This window comes from Anomaloglossus baeobatrachus, chromosome 4 (genome assembly GCF_048569485.1).
Source record: "Anomaloglossus baeobatrachus isolate aAnoBae1 chromosome 4, aAnoBae1.hap1, whole genome shotgun sequence".
NCBI classification, from domain to species: Eukaryota; Metazoa; Chordata; class Amphibia; order Anura; family Aromobatidae; genus Anomaloglossus; species Anomaloglossus baeobatrachus.
The window spans coordinates 20,093,522-20,112,264 of record NC_134356.1 but is presented as its reverse complement, the minus strand read 5'-3'; the positions used below and the strand labels follow the sequence as shown (position 1 = coordinate 20,112,264).

The following is an 18,743-nucleotide window of genomic DNA, read 5'->3' as shown; positions in this document are numbered from 1 at the left end:
TATTTCAGGACTGTAAGGTGGTATTATGTCACCACTGTATGGTGGTATTATTGTGGCACTATATGGCGGTACTATGTCAGCACTGTATGGTGGTATTGTTGTGGCACTGTATGGCAGTATTATGTCAGCACTGTATGGTGGTATTATATCAGCACTGTATGGTGGTATTATTGTGGCACTGTATGGCAGTATTACATCATTACTGTATGGTGGTATTAGATCGGCTCTGTATGGTGGTATTATGTCAGCACTGTATAATAGTATTATTTCAGGACTGTAAGGTAGTATTATGTCAGCTCTGTACAGTAACGTTATTTTGGCTCTGTCTGGTGGTATTAATTCAGCACTGTATAATAGTATTACTTCAGCACTGTATGGTGGTATTATTCCTGCTTTGTTTGGTAGTATTATTTCAGCACGGTATGTAGATATTATTTTGGCTTAGAAATTATGATATTATTTCAGCTCTGTAAGGTGGTATTATTTCAGCACTGTATTGATGTATTGTTTCAGCACTGTATGGTTGTATTATATCAGTTGTGTATGTTGGTATTATTTCAGCACTGTGTAATGATATTATTTCAGAACTGTATGGTGATATATCTCCTCTGTATGGTGATATATCTCCTCTGTATGGTGGTATTTTTTCAGCACTGTATGTTAATATTATTTCAGTATGGTGTGGTAGTATTATTTTACCACTGTGGTAGAATTATTTCAGCTATATGGGCATATTATTTCAGCTATGCATGCTGCTATTATTTTGTCTTTGTATGGTGGTATATTTTTGTCTCTGTATGGTGGTATTATTTTAGCTCTTTATTGTGGTTTTATTAGTAGCGTGTGGTGTTATCCTATCAGCACTGTACCTATGTAGATATTATGTTAACAGTGTTTGATGCTATTTCGACTCTGTAGGGGGGAATATTTCAGCATGGTTTGGGGTTACTCTCACAGCACTATCAGTATTATTTTACAATGTATGGTAGTATTATTTCAGCACTCTATGCAAATATTATTTCAACAGTCTATGGCGGTATTATTTCTGCATAATGATGTTATTTTTTTCACCATTTAATGTACAGTAGGCATCATTTGCACAGTGTACGGTGTTATTTCTCAGCCCTGTTTGAATGTATTACTTTGACAGTGTATGGTGGCATTATTTTAACAGAGTATAGTGTTTATTCTCAGCGCTATATGTGGGTATTATTTGAATAGTGCTATTACTGTACACTCAATAAGGGTTTTATGTGAGCAGTGTATGTTGTATTATTTCAGTTCTGTATGGTGGCGTCAATTGAACAGTGTTTGATGGTAATATTTCCACATTGTATGATGGTTTTTTTCAGCACTGTATGTGGATATTATTTTAACATTTCCCAGTGATATTTCAGCTGTATGTAGGCATTCTTTTTATAGTGTATGGTGGTATTATTTTTGCAGTGTATGTTATTTTTTCAGCACTATATATAGATGATTATTTCAGCACTGTATGTGAGCATTATTTGTATATTGTATTGGGGATTGGATTTCCCTTCTCACCGCGCCGCTCAGTCGTCGTCTCTGCATCTGGCGGAGACTGTTGTGCATCGTAAATGAATATACCGTAATAGAAAAAGGTTCAACCCCATAATTACGCAGGAGAGCTGCGTACAATGCGTTATCCGCACCCCCACCTTTCCCCCTTGAATGAACCGGATTGCCCATGAATGTGCCCTGCTCCGTGCTGACAGACGGGCGGCCGGTCCACCAGTTGGTTCACTAAATTATGTATCCAGCCCTGATGGTTGGAGGGAGCAGCCGGGGAGGGGATGTGACTCCATGACTGCCGCAGCCAATGGCAGGAGCCAGGAGCGGGGAGAGGCTGAGACATCAGCTGCCTGTGATGTGGTGATGCAGGGGAAGAGGATGCAGTGTGGCAGCAGGAAGGGACCCGACACCGTCTGATGCTACAGGGGCCGGCGCCCGGACACAGGTGAGGGGACGAGGATACAGGGGCCGCACACAGGTGAGGGGACGAGGATACAGGGGCCCAGATACAGGTGAGGGGACGAGGATACAGGGGCCGGACACAGGTGAGGGGACGGGGATACAGGGGCCGCACACAGGTGAGGGGACGAGGATACAGGGGCCCGGACACAGGTGAGGGGACGAGGATACAGGGGCCGGACACAGGTGAGGGGACGGGGATACAGGGGCCGCACACAGGTGAGGGGACGAGGATACAGGGGCCCGGACACAGGTGAGGGGACGAGGATACAGGGGCCGGACACAGGTGAGGGGACGGGGATACAGGGGAGGGGACGAGGATACAGGGGCCGGACACAGGTGAGGGGACGAGGATACAGGGGAGGGGACGAGGATACAGGGGCCGGACACAGGTGAGGGGACGAGGATACAGGGGCCGGACACAGGTGAGGGGACGGGGATACAGGGGCCGGACACAGGTGAGGGGACGGGGATACAGGGGCCGGACACAGGTGAGGGGACGAGGATACAGGGGCCGGACACAGGTGAGGGGACGAGGATACAGGGGCCCAGATACAGGTGAGGGGACGAGGATACAGGGGCCCAGATACAGGTGAGGGGACGAGGATACAGGGGCCGGACATAGGTGAGGGGACGAGGATACAGGGGCCGGACACAGGTGAGGGGACGAGGATACAGGGGCCGGATACAGGCGAGGGGACGAGGATACAGGGGCCGGACATAGGTGAGGGGACGAGGATACAGGGGCCGGACACAGGTGAGGGGACGAGGATACAGGGGCCCAGATACAGGTGAGGGGACGAGGATACAGGGGCCGGACATAGGTGAGGGGACGAGGATACAGGGGCCGGACACAGGTGAGGGGACGAGGATACAGGGGCCCAGATACAGGTGAGGGGACGAGGATACAGGGGCCGGACACAGGTGAGGGGACGAGGATACAGGGGCCGGACACAGGTGAGGGGACGAGGATACAGGGGCCGGACACAGGTGAGGGGACGAGGATACAGGGGCCCAGATACAGGTGAGGGGACGAGGATACAGGGACAGGGGCCGGACACAGGTGAGGGGACGGGGATACAGGGGCCGGATACAGGTGAGGGGACGAGGATATAGGACCAGGGGCTGTGATACAGGTGAGGGGGCGAGGATACAGGGCAGGGGGAGGCACAATGCAGCAGAGACAGTGCTGTGTGGAGGTTTGGAAGACATTCAACAAGTGTCACAAGAGCTGAGGATCCAGGATGGAAAGGGTGTAACAGATGGCGCTGACTGTGGATGTAGCAGAGCTGAGAAGAAAAGCACTGAAATATGGGGAACATTGTGTGTGTATATACTGTATATATACTGCTGTGTGTGTGTGTGTATATACTGTATATATTCTGCTATGTGTGTGTGTGTGTATATATATATAGTGTATTTTTGTGTGTCTGGGACTTCCAAATATGTGATAGATATATATATACAGTATGTTCACATTTAGTGTGTGTATATATACATGTATATAATATGTACACGTTTACACACACACAATCTATGTGTACTGCATATATGTACTGTAAATGTACACAGCACAGATGTGTTGTGTGTATACTGTCTCTCTATATATATGCTGTGTATATATATATATATATATATATCCCTGGTTACAGTGTATAGCAGTTGCTCCCGTTATTGCAGAGGGCGGTGCAGTTTGTACATGTAGCAGAGCTGAGGCGGTCATGTGGCCTTTTATCTGGCTTACATAGGACTGCAGGAAGCCGGCCACACACTCTACCTCTAAGGCTACTTTCACACTTGCGTTGAACGGTATCCGTTGCATTGCGTTGTGTAACGGATGCAACGGATGTGTTGCATATAGTGACACAACGGATGCAACGGATGCTGCAAAACAACGCAATTCGTTTTGATTTTTTTTTTTTTTTTTCCCGGTTTTACCAGCGGCAGACTATAGTGAACGATCAGCTGATCGTTCCCTGCAGCCGGCCGCTGGGTGATCAGCTGATTGCTCCCAGTAGCCGGCCGCCGGGTGATCAGCTGATCGCTCCCGGCTGCCGGGTGATCAGCTGATCGCTCCCTGCAGCCGGCTGCCGGGTGATCAGCTGATCGCTCCCGGCCGCCGGGTGATCAGCTGATCGCTCCCGGCCGCCGGGTGATCAGCTGATCGCTCCCTGCAGCCGGCCGCCGGGTGATCAGCTGATCGCTCCCTGTAGCCGGCCGCCGGGTGATCAGCTGATCGCTCCCGGCCGCCGGGTGATCAGCTGATCGCTCCCTGCAGCCGGCCGCCGGGTGATCAGCTGATCGCTCCCTGCAGCCGGCCGCCGGGTGATCAGCTGATCGCTCCCTGCAGCCGGCCGCCGGGTGATCAGCTGATCGCTCCCGGCCGCCGGGTGATCAGCTGATCGCTCCCTGCAGCCGGCCGCCGGGTGATCAGCTGATCGCTCCCTGCAGCCGGCCGCCGGGTGATCAGCTGATCGCTCCCTGCAGCCGGCCGCCGGGTGATCAGCTGATCGCTCCCTGCAGCCGGCCGCCGGGTGATCAGCTGATCGCTCCCTGCAGCCGGCCGCCGGGTGATCAGCTGATCGCTCCCTGCAGCCGGCCGCCGGGTGATCAGCTGATCGCTGTCACTTGCCGGCGCCCGGGCATGCCGGCGGGCGGGCGCTCAGCTGAGCGCTGTGACTTGCCGGCGGCCGGGCATGCTGGTGGCCGGTCATTCAGCTGAGCGCTGTCGCTTGCCGGCAGCCGGGCGCTCAGCTGAACGTTCGGCCACCGCGAGCCAAAATAAAGTTTGATTTAAAAAAAAAAAAAAAAAAAAAAAAAAAAAAGAGCATGCGCAGTGAAATCCAGAGGATTCCGCTGCTCAAAATAACGTTACATGCTGCGTTGCTCCCGCTGGGCGGAAGCAACGGAGCGTCGCCCAGCGGAAGCAACGCAGCTCCTTTTGGTACAATCCGTCACCCATACAAGTCTATGGGAAACAGCGGAATCCGTTAACGGATTCCGCTGTTTCCCAAAAGGGCGGATTGTAACGGAAGGAAAATAACGCAAGTGTGAAAGTACCCTAACACTACTGCATTTCTGAAGAAAGAACATACAAGTTGACCTCTGCTACATCTGTGCTGTTTCGCATGCGCGGTGCAGGTACAGGCCCATGATTCTGGGGCCCCACACTCCACCCTGCAGGTATATACTGTATACACTGTGTGTGCTGCGGTGTGAGGAGTCACGTACACGCCCAGTAGGGAGGTCATCCACCAATCAGCGGCCTCGGGCTCTCAGGGCATGATGGGAGTTTTGCAACAACTGAAGAGCCACAGGTTGGAGAATACTTCACACTAATGATCGCAGCTGTGGGGGAGGGGAAATTACCCAGAAGCCCCCGCACCATGATATTATCTGCACTGAGCAGAGGCAGCAAGTGTGACCGATCAGAGGATGGAAAAGATCATCATCAGCAACCATACACAGCTCTCATCTCATATCCCTGTACATAGGGGCAGTATTATAGTAGTTATATTCTTGTACATAGGGGCAGTATTATAGTAGTTATATTCTTGTACATAGGGGCAGTATTATAGTGATTATATTCTTGTACATAGGGGCAGTATTATAGTGATTATATTCTTGTACATAGGGGCAGTATTATAGTAGTTATATTCCTGTACATAGGGGCAGTATTATAGTAGTTATAGTCTTGTACATAGGGGCAGTATTATAGTAGTTATATTCTTGTACATAGGGGCAGTATTATAGTAGTTATATTCTTGTACATAGGGGCAGTATTATAGTAGTTATATTCCTGTACATAGGGGCAGTATTATAGTAGTTATCTTCTTGTACATATGGGCAGTATTATAGTAGTTATATTCTTGTACATAGGGGCAGTATTATAGTAGTTATATTCTTGTACATAGGGGCAGTATTATAGTAGTTATATTCCTGTACATAGGGGCAGTATTATAGTAGTTATATTCTTGTACATAGGGGCAGTATTATAGTAGTTATATTCCTGTACATAGGGGCAGTATTATAGTAGTTATAGTCTTGTACATAGGGGCAGTATTATAGTAGTTATATTCTTGTACATAGGGGCAGTATTATAGTAGTTATATTCTTGTACATAGGGGGCAGTATTATAGTAGTTATATTCTTGTACATAGGAGGCAGTATTATAGTAGTTATATTCTTGTACATAGGGGCAGTATTATAGTAGTTATATTCTTGTACATAGGAGGCAGTATTATAGTAGTTATATTCTTGTACATAGGAGCAGTATTATAGTAGTTATATTCTTGTACATAGGAGCAGTATTATAGTAGTTATATTCTTGTACATAGGGGCAGTATTATAGTAGTTATATTCTTGTACATAGGGGGCAGTATTATAGTAGTTATATTCTTGTACATAGGGGCAGTATTATAGTAGTTATATTCTTGTACATAGGAGGCAGTATTATAGTAGTTATATTCTTGTACATAGGAGCAGTATTATAGTAGTTATATTCTTGTACATAGGAGGCAGTATTATAGTAGTTATATTCTTGTACATAGGAGCAGTATTATAGTAGTTATATTCTTGTACATAGGGGCAGTATTATAGTAGTTATATTCTTGTACATAGGGGGCAGTATTATAGTAGTTATATTCCTGTACATAGGGGCAGTATTATAGTAGTTATATTCTTGTACATAGGGGGCAGTATTATAGTAGTTATATTCTTGTACATAGAGGGCAGTATTATAGTAGTTATATTCTTGTACATAGGAGCAGTATTATAGTAGTTATATTCTTGTACATAGGGGCAGTATTATAGTAGTTATATTCTTGTACATAGGGGCAGTATTATAGTAGTTATATTCTTGTACATAGGGGGCAGTATTATAGTAGTTATATTCTTGTACATAGAGGGCAGTATTATAGTAGTTATATTCTTGTACATAGGAGCAGTATTATAGTAGTTATATTCTTGTACATAGGGGCAGTATTATAGTAGTTATATTCTTGTACATAGGGGCAGTACTATAGTAGTTATATTCTTGTACATAGGAGCAGTATTATAGTAGTTATATTCTTGTACATAGGGGCAGTATTGCTGTATGGTACCGTACTGTAGTGCGGTTTTCTGTGATGTGTACCCCCTTACCTTGCGGTTTATTCCTCATACTCGTGGACACTCTCGGGGATGTCTGGTCTCCCCGATGCTCGCGGTCGCTGGTCCACTGTAATTGGCGGTTTGCACAGTATTGGCCCCAGGTTTATCACCACCTTTTGCAATACACAGAAGTGATTCTGGAAGATGGTTCGGGGTTAATCGTTACCTTCAGGGGTGGATGTTTCGGGGTTAATCGTTACCTTCAGAGGTGGATGTTTCGGGGTTAATCGTTACCTTCAGGGGTGGATGTTTCGGGGTTAATCGTTACCTTCAGGGGTGGATGTTTCGGGGTTAATCGTTACCTTCAGAGGTGGATGTTTCGGGGTTAATCATTACCTTCAGGGGTGGATGTTTCGGGGTTAATCTTCACCTTCAGGGGTGGATGTTTCGGGGTTAATCGTTACCTTCAGGGGTGGATGGTTTTGTCTCTCTCTTAAGTGTTACCTTCTTACGTATGATAATGTTGTTGTAGAAGATCCCGGGGAGACCTCAGATTTTGGCCGGCAGCTGGCGGAATAAGATATTTATAAAGCTAATGAAAACGCGTATCGATCCTCGCAGTCACAGTCTTTACTTACTGAGACCTCAGCTACGTATATTATGCAGACGTCCGGGGTGCCCGGCCGCGGGAGACGAGGCTCAGACAGTCTCCATGTATCCTCAGCTCATGCTACAGAGCACATCTATTTGTCAGGTTGTGGGGGGGGGGGGGGGGGGGGTGCGAGAATATGATAATAAAGAATTCCTCTCATTCATTTATTTTTAGAAAAATCTAATGAATAATGCAGGATGTGTGCCGTGCTGCGTATTCCCTCCTCTCCTGACAGCACGGTGCCATTCCGGTGGAGAGACTGAGTCATTAGGGACCAACTCGTTGCTATGGACCGGCTGTATAGCAACCATAGTGTTTCCAGTGGGGTTTGTCAGGTATCAAGTTGATAGCATAAATCTTCGTAGATTATTCATGTCTCCTGTTTAAATTGAGGACAAGCATTTGGTATAACTTAAATCAGGCCATTTGCAGGATCTACGTCAAAACAGAAGTCATATTATTGAGTAGCTGGGAAGAAAAAACCCTTCTACTATCACCATCTACAGATAATTGCACAGCACTTATCCCATGTCTTTGTAACTTCCCAATGTACGTTGCCTCTAGGGATAACATGACTTTGTTTAAGAATAATCAGGTCAGGAAGAATTTTAGGCACAGCGATGGGCTCCACACCAACCCCTTCATTAGCATTCATACAATACGTCCTACCATTAGCAGTTTAACTTTATTCTGTGTTATATTTCAAGTTCACTTACGAGCTGTTATAACACCGGACTGAATCAGTGTTTCCAGTAGGGTTTGTCAGGAATTAGTATGATATAAAATATTCTCCCAGATTATTCAGGTCTCCCATTCCCGTTTAATACAGATTTGCAGTTAAACGGAGGACAGAAGTTTGGTATAACTTCAATCCTGTGAATTGGCTGATTTGAGTATCTACTTCAAAACTGAAATCATATTATGCTGTGAAAAGACATCTAACTATCACCATCCATAGATTATTTAGATTATTCCAGACGACTTATCCCATGTCTTTGTTTAACATTACAATGTACATTTACTCTAGGTATAACATAACGTTGTTTAAGAAATAATCAGGTCAGCAAGAATTGTAGGTACCGCAATGGGCTCCCCACCAGCCCCTTCATTAGCATTCTTACAATACGTCCTACCATTAGCAATATAACTTTATTCTGTGTTATATTTCAAGCTATATTTATGAGCTGTGTAATAACACTGAACTGATTCAGTGTTTCCAGCGGGGTTTGTCAGGAATTAGGATGATATAAAACATTCTCTCAGATTATTTATGTCTCCTGTATAATGCAGATTTGCAATTAAACTGAGGACAGAAGTTTGGTATAACTTAAATCAGGCCATACACAGGATTGGAGTGTCTACTTCAAAATGGAGCTCATATTATTGAGTAACTGAGAAAAAACATTGTAATATCACTATACATAGATTATTCCACAGCACTTATTCCATGTCTTTGTAACATCACATTGTACATCGCCTCTAGGGATAACTTAGTTTAAGAAATATTCAGGTCAGCAAGAATTTTAGGCACAGCAATGGGCTCCGCACCAACCCCTTCATTAGCATTCATACAATACATCCTACCATTAGCCGTCTACCTTTATTCTGTGCTATATTTCAAGTTCACTTACGAGCTATGTTATAACACCAAACTTAATCAGGACACAGTATTAACAAGTATAAAACAAATGTGTGTGGTGCTTCGAGACTGAACTAGGACGATGTTGACGTGAATATCTGTGAGTGCATATGCTGTGAAAAATAAAAAAGTGTTAGCATCGATAATGTTTTTTTTATTATGTTTATGAAAATCTCATCTTTCCGTTACGAGTACTTAAGCCTTAAATGTCGGGAAGTGTTTCTGTATTTTCTAGATAAAATTCTAAAGTCCTTCAAACCCATTGTCACGACTCCTATGTGCAGAACATCCTGTATTGTTTTACAATGCTCTCCTGCAGATACGGTATATGTTGCTTGTGGTGCAGAGCGTTTTGCAGGATGAATGCTCTGCTGGTTGTTTCACAGCACTGGGTTTCACACTGGTCCTGGGAGGTGCTCACGCAGATGCTTCTTGTTCCCGGTGATTGCTCTGCTTCATTAGGGAGCGTGTTAGCTCAGGACGCCGCCAGTCATACTTCCTGGTTACAGTTGTGCTGTTGGCTCCCGTGGTGCTCAGTGCTCAGATCTTGGTCTCTGGACTCTGGACTGTTGTTGACCCGTCTCTACCTGTCCTCCCTGTTTCTGTTTTGACTTCCTGGCTTCTGACCTTGAACTTCCCCCTGACCACATCCTCCTGTATTTTGTACATACTCTTTTGGAACTCTGACCTTCGGCTTATATCCTGATCTCGTCTCTGTCTGCCCCCCGTGTACTGTCGTGCCCTCCTGGTTTATGATCTCAGCCTGTCTGACTACCTCTCTCCTTTTACTGCATGCAAGTAGTGTCTAGCGCCACCTAGTGGCAGTCATACCCATGAGATAAAAGTTAGCCATACCTGCCAATTTCATGGGTACTGGCCAATGATGGGGGTCTCTTGACCCTCTATAGACAGATATTGTTGTCACCTCTTGACCTTCCCTAACTTTCCCCCTTGTTGACGTCAATAGTATCATCATTTTTTGTGATTGGTACAGCATGGTGGACCCGACCTATAACATTACGGGGCCGTGATTAGGACAACGCATAGAAATTTCAATCCGCAAACTATGATTAGCTACAATTGATTGATTGTTTAGTGGCCATAAGCAGATTACTCAATGTCAGGCTGCAGCGGTAAAGGTCAACAATAATGTTATAGAAAGATATCTGCCCCTGTACGGGCGGGGGAGGGGGTGTTTTACCGCTGCATCATTTTTTAGAGTGACCTCATCGTGATTGAATCAGCGGTGTCGCTCTGGCCCTGGTCCATAAAATAAATGCAGCTTTCATTGCCAAGAAGAGTCGTGTTGGCAGAACATTAGGAACGAGCGCGGCGCAAGCGTAAACAGAGCGGAATCTGCTGCACAAATAAACACATTGTTATAAGACATTATCATTGTTTTATTTGTTTTATGCCCAAAGATTGGAGGGAAACGTCATGTTATTTTTGCCTTTAAAAATGTAAGTTTAAACCATTTATATACAATGATAGAAAGAACATCTGTAATATATACAGCATTATAGCAGTTATATTCTTGTACATAGGGGGCAGTATTATAGTAGTTATATTCTTGTACATAGGGGCCAGTATTATAGTAGTTATATTCTTGTACATAGGGGGCAGTATTATAGTAGGTATATTCTTGTACATAGAGGCAGTATTATAGTAGTTATATTCTTGTACATAGGGGGCAGTATTATAGTAGTTATATTCTTGTACATAGGAGCAGTATTATAGTAGTTATATTCTTGTACATAGGGGGCAGTATTATAGTAGTTATATTCTTGTACATAGGAGCAGTATTATAGTAGTTATATTCTTGTACATAGGGGGCAGTATTATAGTAGTTATATTCTTGTACATAGGAGCAGTATTATAGTAGTTATATTCTTGTACATAGGAGCAGTATTATAGTAGTTATATTCTTGTACATAGGGGGCAGTATTATAGTAGTTATATTCTTGTACATAGGGGCAGTATTATAGTAGTTATATTCTTGTACATAGGGGGCAGTATTATAGTAGTTATATTCTTGTACATAGGGGGCAGTATTATAGTAGTTATATTCTTGTACATAGGAGCAGTATTATAGTAGTTATATTCTTGCACATAGAAGCAGTATTATAGTAGTTATATTCTTGTACATAGGAGCAGTATTATAGCAGTTATATTCTTGTACATAGGGGGCAGTATTATAGTAGTTATATTCTTGTACATAGGGGCAGTATTATAGTAGTTATATTCTTGTACATAGAAACAGTATTATAGTAGTTATATTCTTGTACATAGGGGCAGTATTATAGTAGTTATATTCTTGTACATAGGAGCAGTATTATAGCAGTTATATTCTTGTACATAGGAGCAGTATTATAGTAGTTATATTCTTGTACATAGGGGGGCAGTATTATAGTAGTTATATTCCTGTACATAGGGGGGCAATATTATAGTAGTTATATTCTTGTACATAGGAGCAGTATTGTAGTAGTTATATTCTTGTATATAGGGGCAGTATTATAGTAGTTATATTCTTGTACATAGGGGCAGTATTATAGTAGTTATATTCTTGTACATAGGGAGCAGTATTATAGTAGTTATACTCTTATACATAGGGGCAGTATTATAGCAGTTATATTCTTGTACATAGGGGGCAGTATTATAGTAGTTATATTCTTGTACATAGGGGCAGTATTATAGTAGTTATATTCTTGTACATAGGGGCAGTATTATAGTAGTTATATTCTTGTACATAGGGGGCAGTATTATAGTAGTTATATTCTTGTACATAGGAGCAGTATTATAGTAGTTATATTCTTGTATATAGGAGCAGTATTATAGTAGTTATATTCTTGTACATAGGGGCAGTATTATAGTAGTTATATTCTTGTACATAGGGAGCAGTATTATAGTAGTTATACTCTTCTACATAGGGGCAGTATTATAGCAGTTATATTCTTGTACATAGGGGGCAGTATTATAGTAGTTATATTTTTGTACATAGGGGGCAGTATTATAGTAGTTATATTCTTGTACATAGGAGCAGTATTATAGTAGTTATATTCTTGTACATAGGGAGCAGTATTATAGTACTTGTATTCTTGTACATAGGGGCAGTATTATAGTAGTTATATTCTTGTACATTGGGGCAGTATTATAGTAGTTGTATTCTTGTACATAGGGGCAGTATTATAGTAGTTATATTCTTGTACATAGGGGCAGTATTATAGTAGTTATATTCTTGTACATAGGGGCAGTATTATAGTAGTTATATTCTTGTACATAGGGACAGTATTATAGTAGTTATATTCTTGTACATAGGGTGCAGTATTATAGTAGTTATATTCTTGTACATAGGAGCAGTATTATAGTAGTTATATTCTTGTATATAGGGGGCAGTATTATAGTAGTTATATTCTTGTACATAGGGGCAGTATTATAGTAGTTATATTCTTGTACATAGGGAGCAGTATTATAGTAGTTATACTCTTGTACATAGGGGCAGTATTATAGTAGTTATATTCCTGTACATAGGAGCAGTATTATAGTAGTTATATTCTTGTACATAGGGGCAGTATTATAGTAGTTATATTCTTGTACATAGAGAGCAGTATTATAGTAGTTATATTCTTGTACATAGGAGCAGTATTATAGTAGTTATATTCTTGTACATAGGGAGCAGTATTATAGTAGTTATACTCTTGTACATAGGGGCAGTATTATAGTAGTTATATTCTTGTACATAGGGAGCAGTATTATAGTAGTTATACTCTTGTACATAGGGGCAGTATTATAGTAGTTATATTCCTGTACATAGGAGCAGTATTATAGTAGTTATATTCTTGTACATAGGGGCAGTATTATAGTAGTTATATTCTTGTACATAGAGAGCAGTATTATAGTAGTTATATTGTTGTACATAGGAGCAGTATTATAGTAGGTATATTCTTGTATATAGGGGCAGTATTATAGTAGTTATATTCTTGTACATAGTGGGCAGTATTATAGTAGTTATATTCTTGTACATAGGAGCAGTATTATAGTAGTTATATTCTTGTACATAGGGGCAGTATTATAGTAGTTATATTCTTGTACATAGTGGGCAGTATTATAGTAGTTATATTCTTGTACATAGGGGCAGTATTATAGCAGTTATATTCTTGTACATAGGGGCAGTATTATAGTAGTTATATTCTTGTACATAGGAGGCAGTATTATAGTAGTTATATTCTTGTACATAGGAGCAGTATTATAGTAGTTATATTCTTGTACATAGGGAGCAGTATTATAGTACTTGTATTCTTGTACATAGGGGCAGTATTATAGTAGTTATATTCTTGTACATAGGGGCAGTATTATAGTAGTTGTATTCTTGTACATAGGGGCAGTATTATAGTGTTTTTTTATTGCTCGATTAGTTGGCCTCAGAAATAGAATATACTTCTTACATTTCATAATACTCTGATTCCCGTCTTTTTCTTTATTCTTGCTCTCCCCCTTCATAATAAACATTTCATTAGCACGGCATGGCAGCACTATAATTAGATCTCCTCCGTGTCAATAATAGATGTTTGCACTTTTTGGTGGAGAGGATCTCATACAGGAGCCACTATAGGGAACAAAGGGAGTCAGGCAGGAGTCTATTTACACAGGGAAATTCACTTTGGGATCTGTATTTACAGCAGACGCTGCATGTGGCGGCCCGTACTAGGGTATATATATATACAGTATATACTAGCAAGATACCTGCTGCTTCGCTCACATAAAACGATATGTTAAATTACTCTCTCGCTAAGTTACATTTTCAGTACAGTTTTTGTTAGTTTGACCTTAAACAGTTTTGTTTTGTTTTGGGGTTTTTTTTTTCTTGTTTTTTGCAAATTTGTGGTAACACTGAGGTGAACAACAACTATTTTTTTAAGAATTTTTTATAACACCTTTAACATTTTTTTCCCTCCCCAATAAATCATTGATTTTTTTGGGTGGCATTTTAAAAGCAGTCGTTAGTATTATGACCCTCAGAGATCTAATAAGTGATTCCATATATAAAAAAAACAAAACAAAACAGAAAATGTGCTGAAGGATCCAGATCTCAGTTATAAAGACTGCCTCACAGTCAGACTCTTCTAATAGTCCATAGCAACCAATCAGAGCTCAGCTTTCACTTTACCTCAGCAGCTTCAATGCTGAAAGCTGCACTCTAGTTGCTATAGGCAACCAGACCGCTCTTACTGTGAGGTAATCTTCATAAATGAGACCCCTGTCACTTCTGCATTCGTTTTAGGCAACCAGAACAATCTTGCTGTGAGGCAACCTTCATAAATGAGGTCCCAGTTACTTCAGTGGCTATAGGCAACCAAAATTATCTTACTGTGATGCAATTCTTATAAATGAGGCCACAGTTACTTCTACAGGGGTAATAAGGAACCAGAAGAATCTTACTGTGAGGCAATTCCCATAAATGAATCCCCACTTACTTGTGCATTGGTTGTTGACAGCCGTTGCTATAATTGTGGCGCCCTGGACAAGCCAGGTCGTCACAGAACTACACCAACACACCCCACACCCCGGCTAGGCACACCGAAGTCAAACACAAATCCTTGTTACCTTCCTCCAGGGGCTGATGTCCACACCAGGGTGCAGGGAAAGGCAGTCACCATCAACCTGCCGGGAGGAGAAACACCGCGGCTGTCTGTGGGACCCGTCCATCCAGCCGTTTGTTTTACTGGAGACTTTGCATTCATCATTGGCTGAGTGAGTACCACCGTGCCGTGCGGCACAGCACTGCCCCCGCGACCCTGCACCCCACCAGGCCCCGTAACCCGCCTGCCATCCATCCCTAAAACCCTCACCGGGCCCCGGGACAACCAATCCCCCTACCCACGGAGGGAAGAAAACAACATCCAAGCTGCTCCCTGTCACCGCTCCCGGGGATCCCCGTCCAGAGCAGCGGTGGTGTCACAACCTCACCACAACCGTGGGTGGCGTCACGGACAATATCCCTAAACCCAAACCACACCCCTTTCACTCACGGGCGAGGAACGCCACTCGATTCCCTGGGATCCGGCCCACCGCTCGAGCCACCACCGAGCAGCAGCCGGACCCGAGCAGTGGATGAGCGCAGCGTCCCCTCCTCCGCCCTCGACAACTTGGCGTCACAAACAGGATCTTACCGCTCTGCCGTCTGGTAGAGGTGCGCCTTGTGACCGCCGGAGGTGTCCGGCCGAAAAACTTGAGAAGCCGCCATTTTGGGCGCGAAAAGTCCCCGCTCGAGCGTCTTCCCGAGTAGTGGAGGCGCGAAAACTGAAACCCCGCCCCTGTAGAGGAGGAGCCGTAAAAAGACTAAGGGGGACGGATGGCGTCTGGCCGCATGTAGCCCGCGGCTATAAAAGCAGGGACGCCAGGACTCTGCGGCCATCTTGTGGTTCCTGGAAGAGGCCGCCGCAGCAATGTACCACCCGTCCCGCAGCACCGTAGCCCCCGCGCCTGGAACCGCGGCGTGGGTGGAGGTCCGGACCGCCCAGCTCCAACAGCGGCTGCAGATCAGGATGCAACTCCTCTTGGAGGAGTGGGAGGCCGACATGGCGGAAGTGGTGGCGGCCATACGGAGACGCGAGGTGGAGGGAGTTTTGGAAGAGAGGGTAAGTGACCCACGCCCCTGTACCCCTAGTGGGTCGGTCATCGCGGCCGAGGGGCCCGGTTTACACCCGCTCGCCCTGCTACCTCCCCCGCTACCCATGTTGGCTGCTGCTCTCCCGCCACTAGGCCCGCTACCACCACCACCGGTAGCGGTACCCCGCCCATCCGCCCAGGCGGACCGACCTGCAGCCGGGGCCCGTGACCGCTCGGAGCCGCTCCCGTGGAAGGTGCCGAAGTCCGAACCGGAGGCACCTGTGGAGACCTCCCCCAAACCGGTGCCGACAGACCGCTCCGTGCAGGAGGTCCAGCGGGAGACGATCCCTGTGCCCATTCCCCACGCCTCGGCTGAGCCGTGCCGGGTTGCCGCTGCAGGGCAGCACCCCAGGCCATGACACCGCGGGACCTTCCCCCCAGAATGCCAGTCCTGGGCAGCGTGAAGGAGGTCTCGCGAGGCCCTACCCGTGCGCCGGGGCCCGCAGTAGCCCCTTACTGGGACAGAGGACAGACCCCGCTGGGCCAGGAGATTGCAGAGAGGGAGCGAAGGAAGGCGGAGCTGGTAGCCCGTACGATAAAAGAAAAGGAAAGTTTCCGTCAGGCCACCTTCCGGGTACGGGGCCTGTTCTATGAAGGACAAGTGAGGAGGTTTGACGTCCGTCGGGGGTACGGGTTCATATACGAACCGGGCCTGGAGGCCGAAATCTTTGTGGCCCGTCGGGACGTCAATGCCCACCTACCCGAGGACCATCCAGGCCGCAACCTGATGCCGGGGGACTTGGTCCAATACACCAGGCACTGCGGGGAGAGGGGTTGGTTTGCGCTGGATGCGAAGCTGAGGGGCAGTCAAGAGGCCCGAGTATCTGCCCAGCCCCCTCCCCTGGCCGACACCGTGAATCTGGAGTAAGTCAGCAGTCCACTGTTGTCAGAAGTTGTCCTCGTTGGGACCACCAGTACAGTTTGAAAGTTTTTGAATGATAAGTGAATCACCTGAAGAAGTAACCAGATTGGCACGTTGATTGAACCGGCCGTTGCCGGCAACTGTTGTCCCCGTAGGGACTGTCTTTGATCCTTGCGTAAGGAACTATTTACGGACAAGCCCGAGAACTTGCAGGGCAACCACAAACTTAGTGGAATGTAAATAAAAATGTTGTTGGCTTGAAACCGTTACCGCCTCCGGAGAGGCTGATTTGGGAGGATGGGCCTGAAGGAAAGTGATGACCCAGGCCCGGCACTACCGTAACCGGTGGCGATCCTCCGGGGATTCAGGGGTTCCCCATGGATGTGGGTCCCCTGAAAGAGACAGAACCCGCTCGGGCTACTTGGTGATGGACTGGGGCAAGGGGTGCTTCCCACTTCTTAGGGGCAGCATCAGGGCCAGGTTGTTTGGGTGGGAGAAGAGCGGAAGCCGTTACCGTTTGCAACGTTTAAGTACCGTACCTCCTGTTATGGGAAGATTCACGAAAATGCTTATGTTCCAATGTTTTATATGTTTTATATGTTTTACCCTTTTCTACAGAAACAAAAATAAAACCGGTGATGGACGGGCAGCCCACGGACGGTCTGCATTTTACTAAGGGGGAATGTGGCGCCCTGGACAAGCCAGGTCGTCACAGAACTACACCAACACACCCCACACCCCGGTTAGGCACACCGAAGTCAAACACAAATCCTTGTTGCCTCCCTCCAGGGGCTGATGTCCACACCAGGGGGTGGGCCAGGCAGTTGGTCCCGCCCACCGAGGAGTTCACAGTCCTGGAGGCGGGAAAAGGAAGGCAGTTCAGTTTTGGAGAGGAGTTGAGGAGGAGTGAAGTGAAGTGGTAGTAGAGGAGACTGAAGGCGTCCGGGTGTGTGGCCCGGACGGAACAGCAAGGTTGGCAGACGGTGGTGACCGTCTGCAGGAGAGGCTCATTGGAGCGAACCGTACAGACTGTGGACGGGCGGTGGCCCGACGGTACCGGACCGGAGAGCAAAGAGAAGCCAGCACCATCCGGCAGGGCTTACGGACCCCGACCAGGCTGGGAGTCACTGTAAAACTGGTCAAATCCGTTAGCGAAGGGAACCTCCGGGGTTTCCCAGCAGTCAAGACCCGATTGAAGGCAACAGCTCAAACCATAGAGGGAAACACAGTCACCGCCAAGGCTACAGTTCCCAGGGCCAGAGCCTGCGGGCAAAAGGGGCTCCTTCAGCATCCATCCAAGCTGGGGAGCGGGTTACCGGTGGGAAGCCATTGGAACCGTAAATACAACACAGGTGCAGGGAAAGGCAGTCACCGCCAACCTACCGGGAGAAGAACTACCGCAGCCGTCTGTGGGACCCGACCATCCAGCCGTTTGTTTTACCGGAGACTTTGCATTCATCATTGGCTGAGTGAGTACCACCGTGCCGTGCGGCACAGCGCTGCCCCCGCGACCCTGCACCTCACCAGGCCCCGTAACCCGCCTGCCATCCATCCCTAAAACCCTCACCGGACCCCGGGACAACCAACCCCCCTACCCACGGAGGGAAGAAAACAACATCCAAGCTGCTCCCTGTCACCGCTCCCTGTCAGCGCTCCCATGATCCCCGTCCAGAGCAGCGGTGGTGTCACAACCTCACCACAACCGTGGGTGGCGTCACGGACAATATCCCTAAACCAAACCACCCCCTTTCACTCATGGGCGAGGAACGCCGCTCAAGTCCCCGGGATCCGGCCCACCGCTCGAGCCACCGAGCAATAGCAGCAGCAGCCGGACCCGAGCA

The 18,743-nt window shown here is 46.0% G+C and overlaps 1 protein-coding gene across 1 annotated transcript in view; it reads left to right on the top strand.

The window, feature by feature from the left end:
- Positions 1-1,708: 1,708 nt before the first annotated feature.
- Positions 1,709-18,743, top strand: part of SYN3 (synapsin III) — a 278,381-nt gene continuing 261,346 nt past the window's right edge. Inside the window, exon 1 of the mRNA XM_075343799.1 lies at positions 1,709-1,978. The gene's annotated coding sequence lies outside the window, so the exon portion shown is untranslated. The remainder of the gene's footprint in view (positions 1,979-18,743) is intronic.